General features: G+C 38.1%; 1 non-coding gene across 1 annotated transcript; it reads left to right on the forward strand.

The window, feature by feature from the left end:
* Window positions 1–9,420: 9,420 nt before the first annotated feature.
* Window positions 9,421–9,493, forward strand: TRNAM-CAU (transfer RNA methionine (anticodon CAU)). Its single transcript has one exon. It is a non-coding gene; the product is annotated as a tRNA-Met (tRNA).
* Window positions 9,494–21,900: the final 12,407 nt, after the last annotated feature.

Below are 21,900 nucleotides of genomic sequence, written 5' to 3' on the forward strand. Positions count from 1 at the left end.
TCGTTCCACAGCTTCACGGAATGGATGCTGAAAGATTTAGCCATATGGACGCGCATTGTTCGGCGGGAAGGCAAGGGTGAGTCTGGAGCTGGACCGCAAGCGGTGCCCGCTTCCAGCGGCCAAGTAGCTAAACCTTTCAGATAGGTACGAGGGAGAGGAAGGATTAAACAATGCATTAAAAAGGAGACACAGGATGTGAATGTCTCTCCGCTGTGTTAATATATTCTGATCTATAATGGTTGCTTACCTTGTAATTTTCTCTCTGTGTACCTCAGTTTTCCTTTCGCTTACAATTTCTGGTGTAGGCACAATAAAGAGTCATTGCATTATATTATTATGTATTGTAACGAATAAGCATGAAATATAGTATAGGTACTTAAGGATATCTAAAATAAGACACAGGCCACTTTCCCCCACTTGGCATGCAGTGGGGGTAGTCCTACGAACGTTTCAACCGCTACCAGTTTCCCGCATTATCGAGAAATGAGAGACCGTAAGTGGGCGAGGCGATTATTCGAGTATTTCACCTGTCTCATTTTTCTGGACACTTCTGTAAAAATGGCCGATACAGTTTTTCCTAATATAGTTTTTTTTGTAGAAATACAGGAACTCTAACAAATAATCGAAAACGACATCAAATCCACAGGCGTAATTCTCGAATAATAAGAGCGTGTCGGACACGCCCGAAATAGGGTTCCGTAGCCATTACGAAAAAATCAAGTAATATTTTTCTTAAGGATTTCGTATTTTTAACCGACTTCAAAAAGGAGGAGGTTCTATGTTCCAATGTTTGTATTTTTTTTATGTATGTTCGCCGATTACTTAGTCAATTGTGGCCCGATTTTCAAAATTCTTCTTTTATTCGAAAGGATACCTACTCTTCTGAGATAGTCTCATTGTCACCAAGTCAAGATCTGATGATGGGATCCTAGGGAAATCGAGGGCAAACCTCAAATTTTATAGGTACACCTATGGCGATTTTGGCATTTTTAGCATTAAGATGAGCATTTACATTCAGAAAGTATCATTTGGTAAACTGGACCTGATGAACGTAGATGACCAATGGAACTCGTCAAAGCTAAGTAATGCTCGCTCGTCTATAAACGATCATGATAATATACCTAGATAAGCGACTAAGAAGGAGCTTTAAGTTAATGATTCTTTCGAACTGATCTGATGCTGAAGCCGGAAGGTAGGCAACGGAACTCTGTTATAAAACAACGTACCTAAGCCGTGTTTGGGCTTAATGGAATCGTTGTGAGATGTTATTTGGCTACGAATCACTAAAAAGTGAGAAATAAAGATTTTTTTTAACAAAAAAGTAAAACCGACTCCAAAAAATAAAAAATAACGGAAAATGGAACCGACTACAAAACCCTTGAAAATATTTTTCTAGCTAGTAGGTAATAGCTCGAAATCGGTGACTCAGCACGACCCAGCAGGATGGATTGAAACCCATGTAGGCGAGGTAGACGACTATTGTTCCATTCCTGCTGGCTCGTGCTGAGGCAAGTAAGTACAACAAGTTTTTTTTTGAGAAAACTAAAAAAACTATGATTCAAATAATGTATCCAGCCCACTGTGTTTTTTTATGCTTATGCCACCAGTAATAGTGTGATGTATGTATGCTGAGTACCTAAAAGCCACAACTTTATCAAAAAAATCTGCACTTACGGCACCCTATAAGCCCTAAATGATCGGTTTGATTATAAAATGCGTATTTTAGATTGCCGCCGATTTCGATACCCCCGGTAATAAATAAATAAATAAATAAATCATTTATTTGCATAAAAACATGGTACATATTTTGTGGTAAGAAAGAAAGAGAGTTTCACATGTTTTTGTCACTATGTGACGTACAAATTCTAGTTTAAAATTAAGGTTAAGTATATTTTAATAACATTTAATTAATCTAATTATTTAAGTTAAACTGTAAATTGTATCTACAATTTTATTGTTATTATTAATAGGCGCCGTTACCTTACCTATCCTCGCATAGCACAGCTCTAGTGGAAACAGTATAGCGCGAAGAGAGGATGGCTAAATGAAGCGTTTCTATTGGTTCATTAGAAACACATTCCTCACAACACACTCGCGCATCTCAGCCTTAGGCAGTCGTGCAGCAGTTTAAGTTGACCTTCCTGCTTCCGGCTCAGTTTCTGTTTTTGCCTGCTGGTGTTAAAGGTCATTGTCTTCGCCAATATTTCGGGTTTACCCTAAGGTCAAACTAGATGTTTAACTTCGGTGCGTTTTTATCTAGTTACTTTTTTTTTGGGTTGAGAGAGAGAAAGGGGGCGGAGAATGCAAAAATCTGGGGAGCTACGAAATTCGAAAATCGAAGTTCGTGTCGTTCGGTCCCTCTGTCACTTATACTATTTAATACGAGAGCGAGAGGGACGATACGATACGAACTTCGATTTTCGAACTTCGGAGTAGGCCCTCTGGCACGTTTTGTTGTACACCCTTTGTTGTATCAAATCAATATCTGTTAGCATGCCAATGTGCAAAAATGTGGGCCAATCAACACCAATTTAGGTAGGTACTGCTGGGCTACTACGAAACTCGCAAATCGAAGTTCGTATCGCACCGTCCCTTTCACTCTCGAATTAAATTTCATAAGCGTCGTCAGTCAGTTCGAGTTTTGCACATTGTAGTATATGGCCTGATACTGATGAGGTGACGTACGACTCTGCAATTTAATTAGTAAATAAATAACGTTACGAACTATTATTACAATTGTGTTGTTCCAAGTAACGCATACCTAATGCGTATTAGCAACCTTACACGTAAAACATCAATAGCAATCACCTGACAACGCGGAGGCGTGTCTGCAGAAGCCATTTTACGTCACCGAAATTCTGGAGTAACTGGATTACGGCTGTAACGTAACTTTAATAATTGGATTGCGGTTATTCAACCGGCCGCTGGCCAGCGTTGGGCTGAAGACCTGCAACTGTGGACAACGTTGCGGCCTATTTGCTGGCTCCTGCTGATGAAGGGAGAAAGTAACTGAATAAATATCATGGGTCACTTGACACCAATTGACCTAGTCCCAAACTTGTACTATGGATGCTAGGCAACGGATTAACATGCGTATATAGATAAAATATATATTAAACATCTAAGACCCGAGAGCAAACATTCGTATTATTCATACAAATATCAGCATCTGCCTCGGCCGGTGATCGAACCCAGGACCTCAAGCTTCGTAGTCAGGTTCTCTAACCACTTGGCCATCCAGTCATCGATATTTTTTTAGTATAATATATATCAGTAAATAATTAATTACATACAATAGGGGCCATCCGAGTGCAGTCGACCAAGAAAGTGCTTTATTTTAATGACAGTTCCTTCCAACCCGCTATAGACAATATTCCAGTATGTGTCGACAGGGGCAGACTGAAAACCAGCGCTGGCAGCTTCCGCGTAAGCGCAGCATTAGCTGAGTTTGCTCCTTTTGCCGCAGGACAGACTACTTCCAAAGTTATATTCTCATTTTTTTTTAACTCCTTTTATATGATCTATGCTGTATTGTACTATTTTATCTTGTATTGTTTATATTGTTGTCTTGTATTGTTTGTACTGTTGGCTATTAAATATTTATTCTTTCTTTCTTTCTTTCTTTCTACTGCAGAAATAAAACAATAAGGCTGATTGTCATATTGAATAGTGAGTAAAAATAGATTGACGTTTCAAGATTAGCAATGTGAACAATTGTGTTGCTCTAATGATGAACTCTGATATATGATAATGATGATGATGATAATGAGAAGTTAAGGTAAATGAAATTTAGGTATGACATATTTCAAGCCTAAGCCTCTTATATAGATAAGCCATACATACCGCCGCCTAACTTTGCCTAAAAGTTCATTGCCCCGACAAGTACCACAAAAACTATAGGTAAAGGTATAATTCCAATAATTGAATAGGCATATACCGTTAAGCGATTCGAACACAATCCGGGAGTAACGTAAAGACGTCGCATAAAAAATGTATCTCAAAAATGCGGCAAAACAGTATTAAGTAATGAACTTTTAGGCAGATTTATATGGCGCGTGGTATAGAGACAGTGTTCTGTCCAGTCTGTCTGTACAAACAAAGAAACCATTCTACCGTCAGCGACTGCAAGCGTTGTGAAACACGCTATCTTGCTCTATCTCATCTTCCGTTCCACACCACGCGACGGTTTGATGGCCCATTCTGCTCTGAACCATTTTTTAATGGCTCCAACTTTACAATTATGGAGATTGCCATCGATTTGATGACGTAAGTAGAAAGGAAGGCTTTCTGTTCCGTAGTTTTTGGACTTTTTGTGATATAAGTATCATTAGGTATGAGACTGATCATTGAAATAAAAGTAGATAGATTACTTTAATTAATGTATCAGTGTTGGCTATACTCCTATCTAATAAAAAAAAACTTTATTTAACTTTTTCATTTTCATCCCAGCCTATATATACGTCCCACTCCTGGGAACAGGCTTCCTCTTAGAATAAATGTCATCACCATCATTATCATCTCAGCCGCAGGACGTCCACTGTTGGACATAGGCCTCCCCCATAGACCTCCAGTTGCTTGAACCTTGAACCCGCTTTAACCACGTCATATTATCTCGTACAAAATCAGTACAATACAGCATAATGGCAAATTCTGGACATGTCAAATAGCGTATTACGCCTCCTACCTAACACCACACTGATAAAAAGATTTTGCTAACAGTAACTAAAAATCTTGTTGCTTAGCTTGTAACATAACTTGAGTGACTACAAAACTACCGCCTACTAGTAGCTAAAAGTTAGATGTCTTACAAAATCAGTTTTGCAATGTTGGGATTATTTTGGTTCTAACTAGTTCTCAGCTATCCTTTTTTTTACCAGTATCTAAATAAGCCACGGACGGACGGACGGACATGGCGAAACCTCCTGGTAGGATTTAGAAAACCTAAAAAGAACCTATTAGAGCCACTCGTAAGAAACTACAATTGTTAATTTTCGGCAGTGCCCCTTCCTGCAGTTCGCGAATTATTCATGACTGCATCCTGCAGATGCGTTTTGAAGGAACAGTATGTTTTTTTTTGTGTTCCTCGTTGCTTATTTATTCGAGGGAACACGACCTTTCATGGCCTTTGTACTTAACACTTTTTTTTCGCGGGTGAAGCCGTGGGCAAAAGCTAGTACATACATAAAACAAAAAAAAAACAAAAATAAACAAATTAATTAAGCCAGACCCCTTCGCAAGGTTCCGGAGATGCTGGCAGGGTTCTTTGAATTGCTAAACTTATTCTTTATTCAAGGGAACTGCGAGCTCTAAGTATATAAATACTAGCTTTTTCCCGTGGCTTCGCCCGCGTCGAAGTCAGTTATCGCGCGCTAATTCCTCGGTAACTGTGCATTTTACCGGAATAAAAAGTAGCCTATGTCACTCTCTGCCCATAAACTATCTCTATGCCAAAAATCACGTCCATCCGTCGCTCCGTTTCGACGTGAAAGACGGACAAACATACATACAAACACACAAACATACAAACACACACACTTTCGCATTTAGAATATTAGTATGGATTAAATACTAACCTCAAACAGTTAGGTTATGTTCACTGAACTATAAGACTGAACCTACCTTCATTTGCAAAACTATTGGGTGTTGTAACGCTAATAAGAAAGAGAGAGCCAATCAATCCGTCCCGGTCACGTGTGGTGTAATGATTTAATTCAGAAGGTTGTTTTTTACTTACTTATAATCAATTGTGAACTCATTTTGGATGACAATAAATTGAACGTAAATATTTTAATAGTATTTTATTGGGGCAACAGCTTTGTGTGGTTAAATAACAGAATTAAAAATAAGTATAATGAGATTTTCACTTTTCACTAATAAAGAGTTTAAAAAAAATAGACAGGTGGATACTTATTATTTCTATTTTGAAAAAGTGAGCCTGTACCCAACCGGACCGAAATTCTTTTCGTTGTATATTGTTACAGGCCACTCTGTCACGAAATTATTTATGTCTTCTAACTGACAATTTAAAAAAATGTGTCTTTTTCGATGTAACTAATATTTAAAAAAGTAGAGAAATTTTTTAAATGCCACTATGTCCCAAACAAAAAACTACTCCGTCACATTTCCGAGATAGAAATAAGACAAAGAAAAATAATTTTGACCCTGAACCTGACCTGACCTGAACCTAAGCATACGCATTAAGTATAAATAGACAATTTACAAAGAAAAAATAGCATGTTTATGCGAAATTGCGAAGTAAAATTCCGAAAATGCGAAACGTTTCTGTTTCTGAAATGTCTGATATACGACTCTACATATTTCAAGGGCCGGCAGGACGTGTAAGATATTTTTAACCGACGAAAAAAACGAGTGGTTCTCAAGTCAACGCGTTTATTTTTTTATTATGTATGACCACGCATACCTTTTTATAGCGTAGTCCGATTTTAATAATTCTTTTTTTATTGGAAAGCGTATACCTTGAAGTTGGTCCCATGTAAATTTGGAAAAATAATTCTACCCTAAAGGTAGGAAAAAAATATAAAATAAAAACTTTTTTTAGTAAAAAATTAAACCGCCGAAAAAACTGAAAAGCAAGAAATACCCAGCAGGAGCTTCTATCACTCCTCCTAGCTCGTGCTAGTGGGACAATAGTCGTCCACCTCACCTATGGTCTATTTCGGTGTATGTTTAAAGTTACATTTAAACATAATAGTAAATTTATTTGTGCTTGAAATATTATTATTATAAAATACTCTATATGGGCTATGGTAAGAACTGAAGGAATACAAAATAATATTTTCTCTTTTATTTTATCAAAGGGTAGGCAAACAAGCTACCTAACGTTAAGCAGTCTCAGAGGGAGCTTTTCTCAAGCAATAAAATGTAAAGGTAGGTATTCGTAATTATAGTGAAATATTCCAATAAAGCAATTTGAACGGAGGGTCAAACAGAGGGTCGTGGGTTCAAACCCCGGCTCGCACCTCTGAGTTTTTCGAAATTCATGTGCGGAATTACATTTGAAATTTACCACGAGCTTTGCGGTGAAGGAAAACATCGTGAGGAAACCTGCACAAACCTGCGAAGCAATTCAATGGTGCGTGTGAAGTTCCCAATCCGCACTGGGCCCGCGTGTGAACTATGGCCCAAGCCCTCTTGTTCTGAGAGGAGGCCTGTGCCCAGCAGTGGGACGTATATAGGCTGGGATGATGATGATGATGAATTTGAACGGATTCAACTTTCCAATATTTTGAACTTTTTTCATTATGGACCGCTGAAAAATGTACGCACGAGTATCATCGTAAAGTTTGAGGTTTTATTGTTACTTAAAAAAAAATTCGATTTGTCGATAACATCGATAAAAACCAATGCTCTCTCCCTACAACCTGTCAATCATCCCAGCCTATATGCGTCCCACTGCTGGGCACAGGCCTCCTCTCAGAACAAGAGGGCTTGGGCCGTAGTTCCCACGCGGGCCCAGTGCGGATTGGGAACTTCACACGCACCATTGAATTGCTTCGCAGGTTTGTGCAGGTTTCCTCACGATGTTTTCCTTCACCGCAAAGCTCGTGGTAGATTTCAAATGTAATTCCGCACATGAATTTCGAAATACTCAGAGGTGCGAGCCGGGGTTTGAACCCACGACCCTCTGCTTGAGAGGCGATAGGTCAAACCACTAGGCCACCACGGCTTCTCAATAGTCGCACACCTGTCAATAGTCGCACGCAATAATCCGAGCCCTACATATCACTATCAGCAATGGGCCGTGGTTCAGTCCTTGACCCATCAAGCCCTGATTTGGTTTACACGCTACGGACCCACCTACGACACACGTACACACAACTCAGACATAATTCGGTTGAGCAAATAATTGGGTTACATCATTGTCATATGGCTTCAGCAGGGCTACACTACGAAACTCGAAACTCGAAGTTCGTGTCGTGCGCGTGCGGTCCCTCTGACACTTATACTATTTAATACGAGAGCGAGAGGGACCGCACGACACGAACTTCGAGTTTCGAGTTTCGTAGCAGCCCTGCAGTACTGGTAAATAAATATCATACGTGTGTGTAGGTACTTTGACTTTCTTTGTTGAAAATACTACTACTGTATTATATGTATGTCTTTATAACGCTTTATTGCACTTAATTAAGCGACCAGGCGGATGCATGACGAAGCAAAAAAAAAACAATATGAGTAAGTATATCTAGATTTTCTCAGAGATCAGACAAAGCTCTATTTTTAACCCCCGACGCAAAAAGAGAGGTGTTATAAGTTTGACCGCCATGTATGCCTGTGTGTCTGCCTATGGCACCGTAGCTCGTAAACGGGTGAACCGATTTGAATGCCGTTTTCATATTTGAAATCAGGTTTTCTAGCGATGGTTCTTAGATATGTTTCATCAAAATCGGTTCAGCAGTATTTAAGGTAAGGTAGGTAAGGTAAGGTATTGACACTTTGAAGTGACAAAGTAGGAGGTTTTCCAACTTTTGTTGGTTAGGTTATGTTCAGACAAATATCAATTTTGTTCGCCCCGAAAGCTCCTAAGTACTACACGTAGTAAATTTCTTCGCACCAAAGTCGGATAAGTTTTCGGTAATGGGTCAATCAACTTTTTTACCCACACTAATCTGTCCACGACATTTTTCAAACAATTGCAGATTTTTGTAAGTAAATATGTTTTTTCTGTAATTTAATAAATGGTGTACACGAATACACGTATAAGTTCAACCTATTAAACCGTGAAATATCTTGTTGGAAGTACGATTTTTTGGTAACGCCAGAGACAATTTTGGTAACGCAGGAGACGCCTAAAGTGTCGGTAAAATAGTTGATTGGCCCAATTATATCTGCAAATTGTTACTTGATATATTAAATTTATGAAACGGAAACTTTCAATCCACATACAAAATTCTGCAACCTATGAAAAATTCTGCAATTTTGAAAAGTTTCCCTTGGCACATCAGTACATCATATAATATAATATCTATACATATACCTACGAGAAATGCACTTTTGAAGGTTTAAAATAAAATTAAGTACTTAGTGCCTTTTTTTGTTTAATTATATATTTTTAGTTCTTATTTTTGATAAATGTATACACAAATAAACAGAAGGGACTTCATAAAGGTATACTTTCGAAACCTTTTAAGTATTAATTTTATTTATCGATAGAGTAGTTTAAACGATTTACAAAACGTAACTGTAGATGAATTGTTTTCAAAATTGTAATTTTAACTTTATCAGTCGCAATCAATTTTAAAACCGAAATAAAAAAAAACATGGCAAAATAAAAGCTTGTAAAATATTTGCATCAGACTCTCCACGTCTTACCTTGGTTTAGCATCGGCATCGTTATCGATAACAAATTCAACATGGCGGCTTCTCACTCACGTGTACCTTATTTTTGCCCGTTACATCATAGCCTCGGTAGCGCAGTAGGCAGCGCGTAAGTCTCATAATCTTAAGGTCGTGAGTTCGATCCTCACCCGGGGCATATCTTTTTGCATTTTTCCTCATGTTTATATTATTTGTTTTTTGGTCCGTGATATAAATACAATGCCGCACTTCCTTATATCCTTTGGCGTAATGTTTTGTTTTTTCCTTGTATCATTATAAAACTTATGTCAACAAAAATGTTTTTACTACAGAAGTTCTTAAAATAAATAAAAGAATGCAAATTATAGTAATTAAAAAATAATATTCTTAAATTTGTCATTGTGCGATACATAAAACTAATCATAAATTAAATTTAACCAACTTTAGCATATTCCATTAATAATTCATTGTATTGATTTGCATTTTTTTTTATCTATGGAAAATTAATTCAAGGTAGAAAGCGTTTAATTTTTTTTTTCATTTTTAAAACCTAGGTAATTAAGTAATCCAAATATTTTGAAAAAAAAAGGATTTATGAAGTCTTGATGTAAAAAAAAAACGAGTAAATCAAGTTTGCGGATTCTCACAGATTTAAATACAACCATTTATATAAAACGGAAAATTAGTATAAAGACAAAAAGAAATTTCCAAATTGGGTTCATGAATATTTTTTTGAATCAGGCGTTACTTTCAAGTGATTCAGTGGCCGAAGTGAAGTTCCCAATCCGCACTGGGCCGGTTTGGGAACTACGGCCTAAAAACCCAATCATTCTGAGCGGAGGCTTGTGCCCAACAGTGGGAAGTATATAAGCTGGAATGATGCTAGTGATTAAACATTATAAAAATTACTACCGACTTGAGAACCTTCTCCTTTTAAACCCCCGACACAAAAAGAGGGGTGTTATAAGTTTTACCGCTATGTGTCTCTGTCTGTCTGTTTGTGGCACCGTAGCAATGGGTGGACCGATTTGAATGCTGTTTTTTTTTTAATTGAAAGCAGGTTTCCTAGCGATGGTTCTTAGACATGTTTTATCAAAATTGGTTCATCGAAGTCGGTTAATGTAACCGTGTATTACACATGTTATACAATTTGCACTCAGTTAGTATGCACATCGGAGCCTCGAGGTCAAGTACCAGGTTCGCGGACCAACAGACCGACCTTCATGCGTTTCGATATAAATGTTGGCGGAAATTCCGATTTGCGTGATTGGATTATTAATATACTATAAAAAGATTCATCGAAGTGACCTACATTGGTATCAAGTTTATGTTAGCTCTTTATTGCATTGCATACGAGTATAACAGCTTTTTCTCAAACATGCTCGGAAAGTATGCGTTAATGTCACGAAATGGAGACACGAAGCTTTTCATTTATGGCTCCCTACATAACGTATGAAAATCCATTATTGACCGCAGCTCTGACTTTTTAATTTTGCTTACATAAACTGACAAAGGAAAAAATTACAAACAGCCAACCAAAACTACTCTGTAAGCATTTGCGATATTGCGATGCGATGCGATGCGATGTATGGATGTATGGATGGATGGATGGATTCAAATAGTCCATACGTTTAAGAGGTACGGTGCCACAGACAGACAAACTATTTAGATATTTCCATAATATTAGATATTTCCATTTTCGATATTCAGATACTTGCCCAATTTTTATACATTTACTCTCCATTGGGTCAATATCTTAATTGGGTCAATTTACCCCGTCCTTAGGGTACAGCATGACAACGAACGTTGCAAAAATAAAATATCTTTAAAAAAAGGAAAAAAAATCAATTAATCATACAACATACGCACGAAGTGTCAGAGTGTCACATGCATTTAGCATTTTATCCGGCGACCTAGACCCAGAACGGGCCGGAAGTGGCCTTGCCAAAGGATATATCCTTTCATATGGGAAGGGTGAGCCGAATGGATAAGTGTATGGTAATTTACTGATTGTCTTATCAATGGCTTTAGGTACGAAGTTGTCTTGTAACGAGTAAGAAATTAACACAGTACTTAACAGAGTGTTCGCAAAACGAGTTCTTACTTCAAGGCGCTAGTTTGAATCCAAAGGGAAGCGACCGATTCTATCGTAAAATCTGAGCGCAGCGAGAAATTCTTAAGTAAAATCGTGAACGTAGCGAGAGATTCGTAACATTTACTTATTTTTTGGGTTCCATGCGACGGGCACTGGAGCAGTGACAGACCTAGGAGGAGATGGTGGAACGATTTGGACCGATTCTAGTCAGATTGGCAAGATCTGGCCAAGAGGGAGGCTTTTGCCCTGCAGTGGTACACATTATGAGCTATTTAAAAAAAAACTTTGTAACATCTCTTTGTTGAGCTACCTATTAACTACGTTGATCTAAAGCTAGTTTCATTGATATAGTTCTTAGCTTAATTTCACTAAAATCGGTTCAGACGTTTGAGATATTAAACTTTGAAGTGACAATGTCGGTGTTTTTCAACTTCTCTAATTCATTTTGCGGTACGAAACTAAAAACACAGGATACCAGAACATACATAGATTGGATCCAAACAAAAAACGTGTTACAGGGTGTTTTATTTTCATTCAACAATTTTTTAAATCGAACGATAACATTACACAATAGAACTTAAGTACATATTATTATAATGACTCATCAGATCCGTTCGATTCTTGGCAGAAGGCTGACCCACTCGACCCATCTTATATATGGGCACTGAGTAACTTGGTGAATGAAACACACCAAATGCGGAACTATACAGCTAGTTAGCTGTATTATAATAGTATAGTTATACTTTAGGGATGTTCGCAACTTTGTTCGTCGAAATATTATCGATGTTTAATATTCGATACGTTGATTTGAATGGCAATTGAGGTTTTACTTTTGTCGATGTACTTATGTTCAGTTGAATAGGAAAGTTTTGACGTTTCAAATAGTAATTGGATGTATTTACCAGGTCATAGACATAACTGTTAACTAAGTAAGTGTTCGTAGAGTAAGGTGTACTGCTCAAAATATTTGTTTGATAGATGTCATTTGTATACATTTACAATATTTGACACCCATGATGATACAATGAATATGTGACGTTTAAAAACCAAATCAAGCACGTTGGTAAAAAAACGCACAATTCGAAGTAGGTATTTTAATTCAAATTTAATTTCATTCGATTACAAATGAACTATGAACTTTATGTCATTTATGATAGAGTTTGATTTAAAATTACAATAAGTCCTTTATAAAAGACTCTGGGCGTTAGGAGGTTATTAGAATTTAAAACTTAATGACCACCAGTAAAAGTTGATATGTGATTTGATGCATGTCCTAAGGTTAGAACGTTGGGGCTTACGAGGATAAACATCGATAATTTTAGTTGCACATCACTACGCAAACCATTGACCGGCCCATCTGTCATACAATTACAGACGCCTTTAGACTCTACTACGTTGGGATAAAGTCGACAACAGTGTGCCGATGTAAGAAGCATAGTGTTGTTAAGGTAACACTGCCATTTCCAAGCCAATCAATGCCGGCCACGGAAGGAAGTAAGGTCAAACGATTCGCCATTATTAATTGAAGTATTGAACTTTAAAAAGCTGTTGTTAAGTAATTTTTTTTTACGGAAAGAGTAATATTTTTTTTTACTTCCTTCATTAAATTATCTTAGTAAATGTGCAAGGGCTAAGTTACGTTTGGAACTAGAACATAGGTACGCGATGGGTTTTGCCGAAAAGGTTTAGTTTTGTAACAATCCCGACATTTCAAAAAAAATTGTTCGTCCATATGAAAAAGCCGTGGTGGCCTAGTGGTTTGACCTATCGCCTCTCAAGCAGAGGGTCGTGGGTTCAAACCCCGGCTCGCACCTCTGAGTTTTTCGAAATTCATGTGCGGAATTACACTTGAAATTTACCACGAGCTTTGCGGTGAAGGAAGACATCGTGAGGAAACCTGCACAAACCTTGGAAGCAATTCAATGGTGTGTGTGAAGTTCCCAATCCGCACTGGGCCCGCGTGGGAACTATGGCCCAAGCCCTCTTGTTCTGAAAGGAGGCCTGTGCCCAGCAGTGGGACGTATATAGGCTGGGATGATGATGATGATGATGATGAAACAGTTGGGTATGAATTACTAGGAAAAAATATTTGTGATGAATAATTAGAGAGTTAGAATATAATCTATTAAAATTATAAATGCGAAAGATAGTAAGTGTGTGTATGTGTGTGTGTGTGTATGTGTGTGTGTGTGTGTGTGTGTGTGTGTGTGTGCGTGTGTGTGTTGTAACTTTTTCCGGCATTCTTACGAGATCGGAATATAATTGTGCAAAAGCTCGAAATCTAAACCACTAAGTGTTTTTGCACAGATGTTTGGATATTCTTCATTCATTTCCCGTGATGAGTACCTTAGCAAAATCCTAAAATTTAGGTATTTAAATCCTAGTCCTTGTTTAAGCGAGCGAAGCCGTAAGTAAAAGCTAGTGGTATACAATTTATTTTTGGGATTTATGTTATTCAACATGAACCCGCTAGAGTCTAATAGGGTTAACAATTTTGGCTCATTTAGACCCCAAGCGCCAGCAGAAGTTCTCGAAAAAACTTCAACAGTTTGAGCTCGCGGCATTGACATATTATATGTACTAGACACTGAGGGGCTGTTTCACCATCCATTGATTAGTGTTAACTGGCAGTTAGGTGTGATGCCGTCTCTATTTGTTTTGTTCGAATAGACGGAGACGGCATCACATTTAACCGTCGGTTAACGCTAATCAATGGATGGTGGAACAAGAAAGAAAGAAAGAAAAACATTTATTCGTGACATTTTTTACAAATAAAAGAAAAAGAAAAAAGAAAATGAATTTTGTCACGAAATGGTCCCAACTCAGCATGATGTCAACCTTGCGGTCGACGCTGGTCTTCAGTTGGTGGAACCATTTAAGCGTTAAAAGAACACAACAGCAGTGAACTCGACAACTAAAACATTTTTTTACAATACACAAAACTAGTAATTTACAACATAAAAATATACCTTAACTACACAAAATATAAATAAAAGAAAAAAGAGAATAATATGCACGTCTGTATAGGCCTATTGCCTTTGCCAATAATTCAATTATTGACGTGGCATTAAAAAAAAAAGAAAAAAGCCCCTTAGACTGCATGTTTATTACATCAAAACGGTGCACAAAATTAGTTCACAGCGCGGATTGGTTGACGTCCGTGACAGGGGTTGTACTAAACAGCCAGTCTAATGCCGTAAACATAGATGTCGATGGCCCGCGGGGATCTGACTTCTTGCCAGAGGGTACGAATGTTCCGATAACTATAGAAAAGCGAAAATGAAAATACCTAAATTGTTGTAAACGTGTACGAATACAAAAATACAAATATTAATAAAAATAAAAATATCACGGGCAATTCACACCAATTGACCTAGTCCCAAAGTAAGCTTAGCAAAGCTTGTGTTATGGGTACTAAGCAACGGATAAATATAATTATATAGATATAGATACATACTTAAATACATATTAAACACCCAAGACCCGAGAACAAACATTCGTATTTTTCATACAAATATCTGCCCCGACACGGGAATCGAACCCGGGACCTCAAGCTTCGTAGTCAGGTTCTCTAACCACTAGGCCAACATAGGTATTAATTAATAATTAATTATTTCATCAACATAGGTATTAAGGTGGCAGTTATGGTATATACAGTACAGCTATGATGTTTCCGTACGAAATTTAGTACATTGTTGTTTTTGTATCTTTTGTTGTTATTTATCAGAGCATTGTTTTTTACTGTAATAATTTAATCCCACTATCCCACTAATATTATAAGTGCGCAGGTTTGTAAGTCTATTTATTTAATTTGTATGCTTGTTTGTTACTTAATCACGTCTTAACCGCTGAACCGACTTACCTAGATGAAATTCGGTATACAGATATTTGAGTCCCGGGGAAGGACATACAATACAATACAATATAAAGACCAGCAGTGGTGTAGCGGTATAGCACGCGGTACGGAATACCGAGGACCGGGTTTCGATTCCCAGTGCTGATCTTATTTTTCTGGTTTTTCTGTGCATCTATATTTCAGTTCGTATTTACAATATAAAGACTCTTTATTGTACACCAGAAATATGTAGTAGGTACGCGATACAGAAAACAGATACACAGAGAAAAAATTACAAGGTAAGCAATAGGCGGCCTTATCGCTTAAGATACATAGGATACATAGGATAGTTTTTATCCCTGAAATTTACCTACATTGTTCTCGCGGGATAACGATAAACGAATTCTACGTGGATGAAGTCGCCGGTAAAAAGCCGTGGTGGCCTAGTGGTTTGACCTATCGCCTCTCAAGCATAGGGTCGTGGGTTCAAACCCCGGCTCGCACCTATGAGTTTTTCGAAATTCATGTGCGGAATTACATTTGAAATTTACCACGAGCTTTGCGGTGAAGGAAAACATCGTGAGGAAACCTGCACAAACCTGCGAAGCAATTCAATGAAGTTCCCAATCCGCACTGGGCCCGCGTGGGAACTATGGCCCAAGCCCTCTTGTTCTGAGAGGAGGCCTGTGCCCAGCAGTGGGACGTATATAGGCTGGGATGAGAAGTCGCCGGTAGAGGCTAGTAAACAAATAAAAGTCGTCTGACAGCTCTCATTAACCGAAACTACTCTCAGAATCGTGCCCAAAATGGCGGTGAGCCTTCGCCGCAGGTGCAATCCGAACCCGAACGATTTATCTCCGAGTTGGGAATCACCTTGGCACGCATTCGAACTATTCGATAATCGAATCGAAAAATAAACATTGTTAGAATATTCTAGCAAAATCGACACACCCTTTATCCTCCTGTACCACTACCATGAGTTTACAGTGACCGTACCTACCTACTCGATAGCGACGGCGTCAATAATTTGTAGAGGCGCTGTGCCCTTAGTGTAATTTTTCGGTTACAAAATACGTCACGATCGCGTTCGCGTTAAAATCTCAATTTATATGGAAACACGAAGAGCGCCTCTAGCGGAACGTTTGCGATGTTCGTGTTGCCATACAAATTGAGATTTTAACGCGTACGCGATCGTGACGTATTTTGTAACCGTTTTCGCTAAGGTTTACACTAAGGGCACTGTACAAATAATTTACGCCGTCGCTGTCGAGTACGGTCACTGTAAACTCATTGTAGCGCTACTGGATCCTGAAGGTGATTCTGCCGAAACTAGTATTTCTTCAAAGGTCGAATTACAAGGCGTAGAATTAGTTATGTCCTCATGTGAGGACCGGGGGATCCAGGAGGCTATTTGGGGTTATGTGGACATTTTGTGAAATGCAGCCACGGTTTCTTTCTTATACAAACGGCCATAAGTTTTCTACCGTTCAAGTTTATTTTGACCATTTTTAGGATTTTGTACCTCAAAAGGAAAAAAACCGGCCAAGAGCGTGTCGGACACGCCCAAGATAGGGTTCCGTAGCCATTACGGAAAAAATCAAGTAATATTATGTGCGTTATATCACAATTAAAACACTTACTACAGTCTTTAAGTCTATTACCAGAAAAAGAGCGTATCTTCACGGCACTTACGTCCTTTTGTTGAGAAGCGCAGTTTTTCGGCAATAACTCAAAAACGGTATATCCGATCATGTTGAAAGCAATTTTCGTAAAAAAGTTTTTATTAAGCGTTACCTTTCCATATTTTTTGCATATTTTTTGGACAAACGGTTTACAAGATAGAGGGGGGGGGACACAATTTTTGCTACTTAGGGAGCGATTATATCCAAAAAAGTTTTTGAGTAACCTTACTATCTTTTCAAAAGAGCTGTCGAACTATGTGCCACACGTTGATGAGAGTTAAAAAAAAAATTTTTTTCGATTTGTTACGTGTATGGAGTGTAAATATTTATTTTTGTAATTTAACTACAAAACTAAATAGCGGCTTTGGCAAGACATCTGTACTCCAAATTTCATTTGATATACATCTTGTAGTTTTCGAGTAAAATGCCTGTGACATACGGACGGACAGACAGACAGACAGACGGACTGAAGAAACTATAAGGGTTCCGTTTTTGCCATTTTGGCTCCGGAACCCTAAAAACGGAACTCTTAGGCTGCGTTTCCACTAGTTTCCACAAAATAAAATAAAAATACAAAATTGTATGGCCCCTTCCTAACAATACATCCTCGAATATCTCTGGTGGAAACGCAGCTTTATGCGACCACTCTGTTTGACCATCTGTGTGTCGGTCTGACTGTATGTTCATCATTCCTCTTAAAAGGTGTACTAACTTGGTGCGAAACCATTCAAAAGAAGCAGTAGAAGGTTCGTTACATGCACGCATAAGGAAGGCAACTACGAGAGATCAATGGCAGCAAGTTTTGAGGCTGGTTACGACTCGAAGCAACTACCACAATCACTCTGACAAGAAAGAAACGAGGGAGATACGCGTAAAAATTGCTAACTTGACAGCGACCATTTTAATTATTTCATCTATTCTCAAAAGAGGTACATAGTTTTAGTTACATTACTAATATCGCCAATCTATGACGTTTATTGGCGAATACAAAAAAAAAGTGAAAGGTTCAATAGTCGCGAACGCTTGTGACTTATGGAGTCGCGAGTGTCCATCGGCGGGAGAGATTGCATACTCTCAAACGACCCTATACCTACTGCTTATGAAAATAAACTGCCCGAAATCCAGTTGTCCAGTTGGGTAGGTCCAACTTCGACAAAGAGGTCGCCCGAAGAATCCAACTCGGATGGGCAATGTTCGGCAAACTTCGTGATGTCTTCTCGTCCAATATTCCGCAGTGCCTGAAGTCTAGAGTCTTCGACCAGTGTGTGTTGCCAGTGATGACTTATGACGCTGAGACGTGGTCCTTGACTGTTGGCCTCTTAGAGAGGCTCAAAGTCACGCAACGAGCTGTGGAGAGAGCTATGCTTGGAGTTTCTTTGCGCGATAGAATCCGGAATACGGAAATTCGTCGAAGAACTAAAGTCACTGACATAGCTGGAAAAATATGCAAATTGAGGTGGCAATGGGCAGGCCACATCGCTCGAAAAACAGATAACCGTTGGGGGAGAAATGTCCTCGAGTGGCGACCACGAACCGGAAGACGAAGCGTTGGCAGGCCTCCCACCAGGTGGACTGACGACATCGTGAGAGTAGCGGGAAAAAGGTGGATGCAAGTGGCGAGTTGTCCTTTGTCCAGCAGTGGACGTCTTCGGGCTGATGATGATGATGATGATGATGAGTCGCAAATCAGTCATAATATTTAATCGCGTCACTGAACATTTTTGAAAATTCCAACTCTTGGTCAGAACTTTTCAATTTCTTCTCCTGAACTCTACGTTGAAAGGATACAGATTGATTAGAACTGTGGTTATGATCATTCGTAAATCGTTTTTCCTGTAAAGGATCTCGACAACTGCCTAAGGAACTCTAAAAGCGACCTGACATGTCACTCACGGAGGCATTCGCGGGCCTTTCAATGCCGAAATATAATAAGGTCATGATCATATGCTCGTACAGCTGTAACGTGGGGGCCAAGCGACGGAAGGGCAGCGGGGAGCCGAATAGCTAATAGTGAGTTGCACCGAGCTATATTTAACCACAAAATATATATTTTTTATTTTATTAAGAAACTAATAATCATATACAATAAGTAAGTTGTATATCAATTAGTATGTATGTATGTATGTATGTATGTATGTAAACTCTTTATTGTACAAAAGAAAATTAACAAAATACAACTGACAAACTTTAAGATACTTGTACAAAGGCGGACTTATCCCTTTAAGGGATCTCTACCAGTAAACCTTTGAGTGGGTGAGAGGAGAGGAGCAATACGTTAGGGTCCAACAAAGGGTGAGTTTAAGAGTTAAAATAATGGAAGCTACTATACAGTGCTTTAAACGGTGTACTGCCTTTTCGGCGAAATATGTTTCGCCAAATTTCACTTAGCAACCAACCTTTCGCCAAAGTTTCATTTGGCAAACTAATATTGGCATAACTTTACTTCGCATTTTTTTTATTTCGCAACATTTTTACATTGCAAAATTTTACTTCATCACACATTTATGTGGCAAATAATTATGTAGCAAATGATTGGCTTAGGCAAATAACAAATTGTCAAATAACATTTGGGCAATTTTTTACATTGCAAAGTTATACTTCAATTTGATTTGTGCGAGCGAGCGAAGCGAGCGAGCAAGACGGTTCGGAACAGAAGCGACTTGGATAGTTTAGGTTCAGAAGGCTAAGGCGGGAGCGAAGCGGAGCGTAGCTCCCGCCTTAGCCTTCGATGTTAGGTTTTTTTTATAGCAGCCAGGATAAATGACACTAGAAAAGTAGGTTGGATGCCATTCAATAAGTTGCTAAATTAAGGTATGCCAATCAATACATTTGACGAAAACATAAATGACATCTTAAAAAAATCCAGGTAATAATTTGCATAATAATAATTATCGAATCATTAGTTGGAAAATGATATCAGTGCGAAACGTTGAGTTGGGAAATAACATTTCGCCTAAATAAAAATATGGGATAAATAGTTTGGGAGTTAATAATTTGCTAAATAATTTTCGCCGATACATTAGTAAACCGCTTTAAACACAACACACAACACATTAGTATAACAATCAGAGGGGCTACTACGAAATTCGAAAATCGAAGTTCGTATCGTACCATCCCTCTCACACTCGTTTTAAACAATAAAAGCGTCAGCGGGACGGCAAGACACGAAGTTCGAATTAATGGTTTGAGATCCGTTAGAGATAGAGATAAGTCCGCATGGTTAACATAACTCCATCGATACTGTCGATGATTTCGCCAACGTCGTAGTTGAAGAAAACACATTTGTCTCACTCTAAGCGTGGGTTAAAATATAATCTTAAACTAATATTAAACTTTGATTGGTGGTTGATTTGACAATGGTTATCGTTAAACCTGGTTTAACTCACTTTTAGTATAGGTACCTACAGATTAACCGTATGAGTTAGTTTAGTAATTACATGGTGGGTTCTTAGTGGGCGAACTCATTTCTCATTTATGGTCAAAAAACGCTCTATTCTCATGACTGAAGCCAGAGAACATTTAATGCATTTCGTTGCTTATTAATACCAATACCGCGGTATCGGGCCAGCCCATCGTGCACAAGCAATCAACTTTAAAATTTTAATAATTTATGGTTATAGATAAACTGTGTTACTTTTTAATCACGCCGTGAAATTATTGGACGCGATGTTGGCCAACCTGCACAATCGTGGCCATTAATTTCACATTAAATTACTATGGTGTTTTATTAGTTTTTTTTAAATGTAGCAGCCTTTTATTAGTTCATAGGAACGAATTTATAAATTTAATTGCTTTGCAATATTTTGATAATAATATGCTCCTGTTTTGGATTTTAATCAGAACTTATTTTACCTGTCACTTTTAGAGTTCAGTAGCGAAATGGCAAAAACGGAACCCTTATAGTTTCGCCATGTCTGTCTGTCTGTCCGTCCGTCCGCGCTTTGCTCAGGGACTATCAATGCTAGAAGCTGTAACTTTGCACGAATATGTATGGTAAACTATGCCGACAAAATGGTACAATAAAATTACAAAAAAAATTTTTTTTAGTGTACCTCCCATAGACGTAAAATGGGGTGTTTTTTTTTCATCCAACCTTGTAGTGTGGGGTATCGTTGGATGGGTCTTATATTATAAGACTAGCTTTTGCCCGCGGCTTCGCGCGCTGTTCCCTCGGAACTGTGCATTTTTCCCGGGATAAAAAGTAGCCTATGTCACTCTCTGACCCACAATCTATCTCTATGTCAAAATCATGTTGATCCGTCGCTCCGTTTCGACGTGAAAGACGGACAAACAACACACAAACACACACTTTCGCATTTATAGTAATAGTATGGATTCTGATTCGCAGCCAATTTAAGTTTGTTTGAATTTCAAATATTAAAAAAAAGCAATTCTACTACAATGATTAAAACTGATTAATGATCGCTGTCGTCGGCAAATCGCGTCGACATCTAAGTAAAAATTAAAAATGATTAATAAATTCGCATGAAGAGAAAAACTAAAAATGCATGTTTTCAATTAGCATCTGCCAATGGATGATTTATTTGGATATAAATAATCGCAAGGTCAACAAGACAGATCGCAAGGCATTCAGTTATTTATTTGCAAATAAAAAATCATTTTTAATAGCGATTAAAGAATAAGACCTTGTTTAGGGAAAGATTTTTTTTTATAAAACGGTCAAGCGCGATTCGGAGTCACGCACAGAGTTTTTCATACATTACAATAATATAAATCGAGTTCATAAATTATGAACACAGCGTGCTCTATAAAATAATAATAATTATGATTAATATGGATAAATAGCGAATGTACTTTGTTAAAATTGTTATTGTGTTAAATACATGTGGTAACAGGTAGATCTGTTTAAAAAATAATACATAGGTACCTCATTGAGTTTCAGATAGGTAGGTATTCAGAGGGGATTTTAAGTGAACCCTAAAATGCTCCCATGCAAGATACTGAAAATTCGG

This window comes from Choristoneura fumiferana, chromosome 22 (assembly GCF_025370935.1).
Source record: "Choristoneura fumiferana chromosome 22, NRCan_CFum_1, whole genome shotgun sequence".
NCBI classification, from domain to species: Eukaryota; Metazoa; Arthropoda; class Insecta; order Lepidoptera; family Tortricidae; genus Choristoneura; species Choristoneura fumiferana.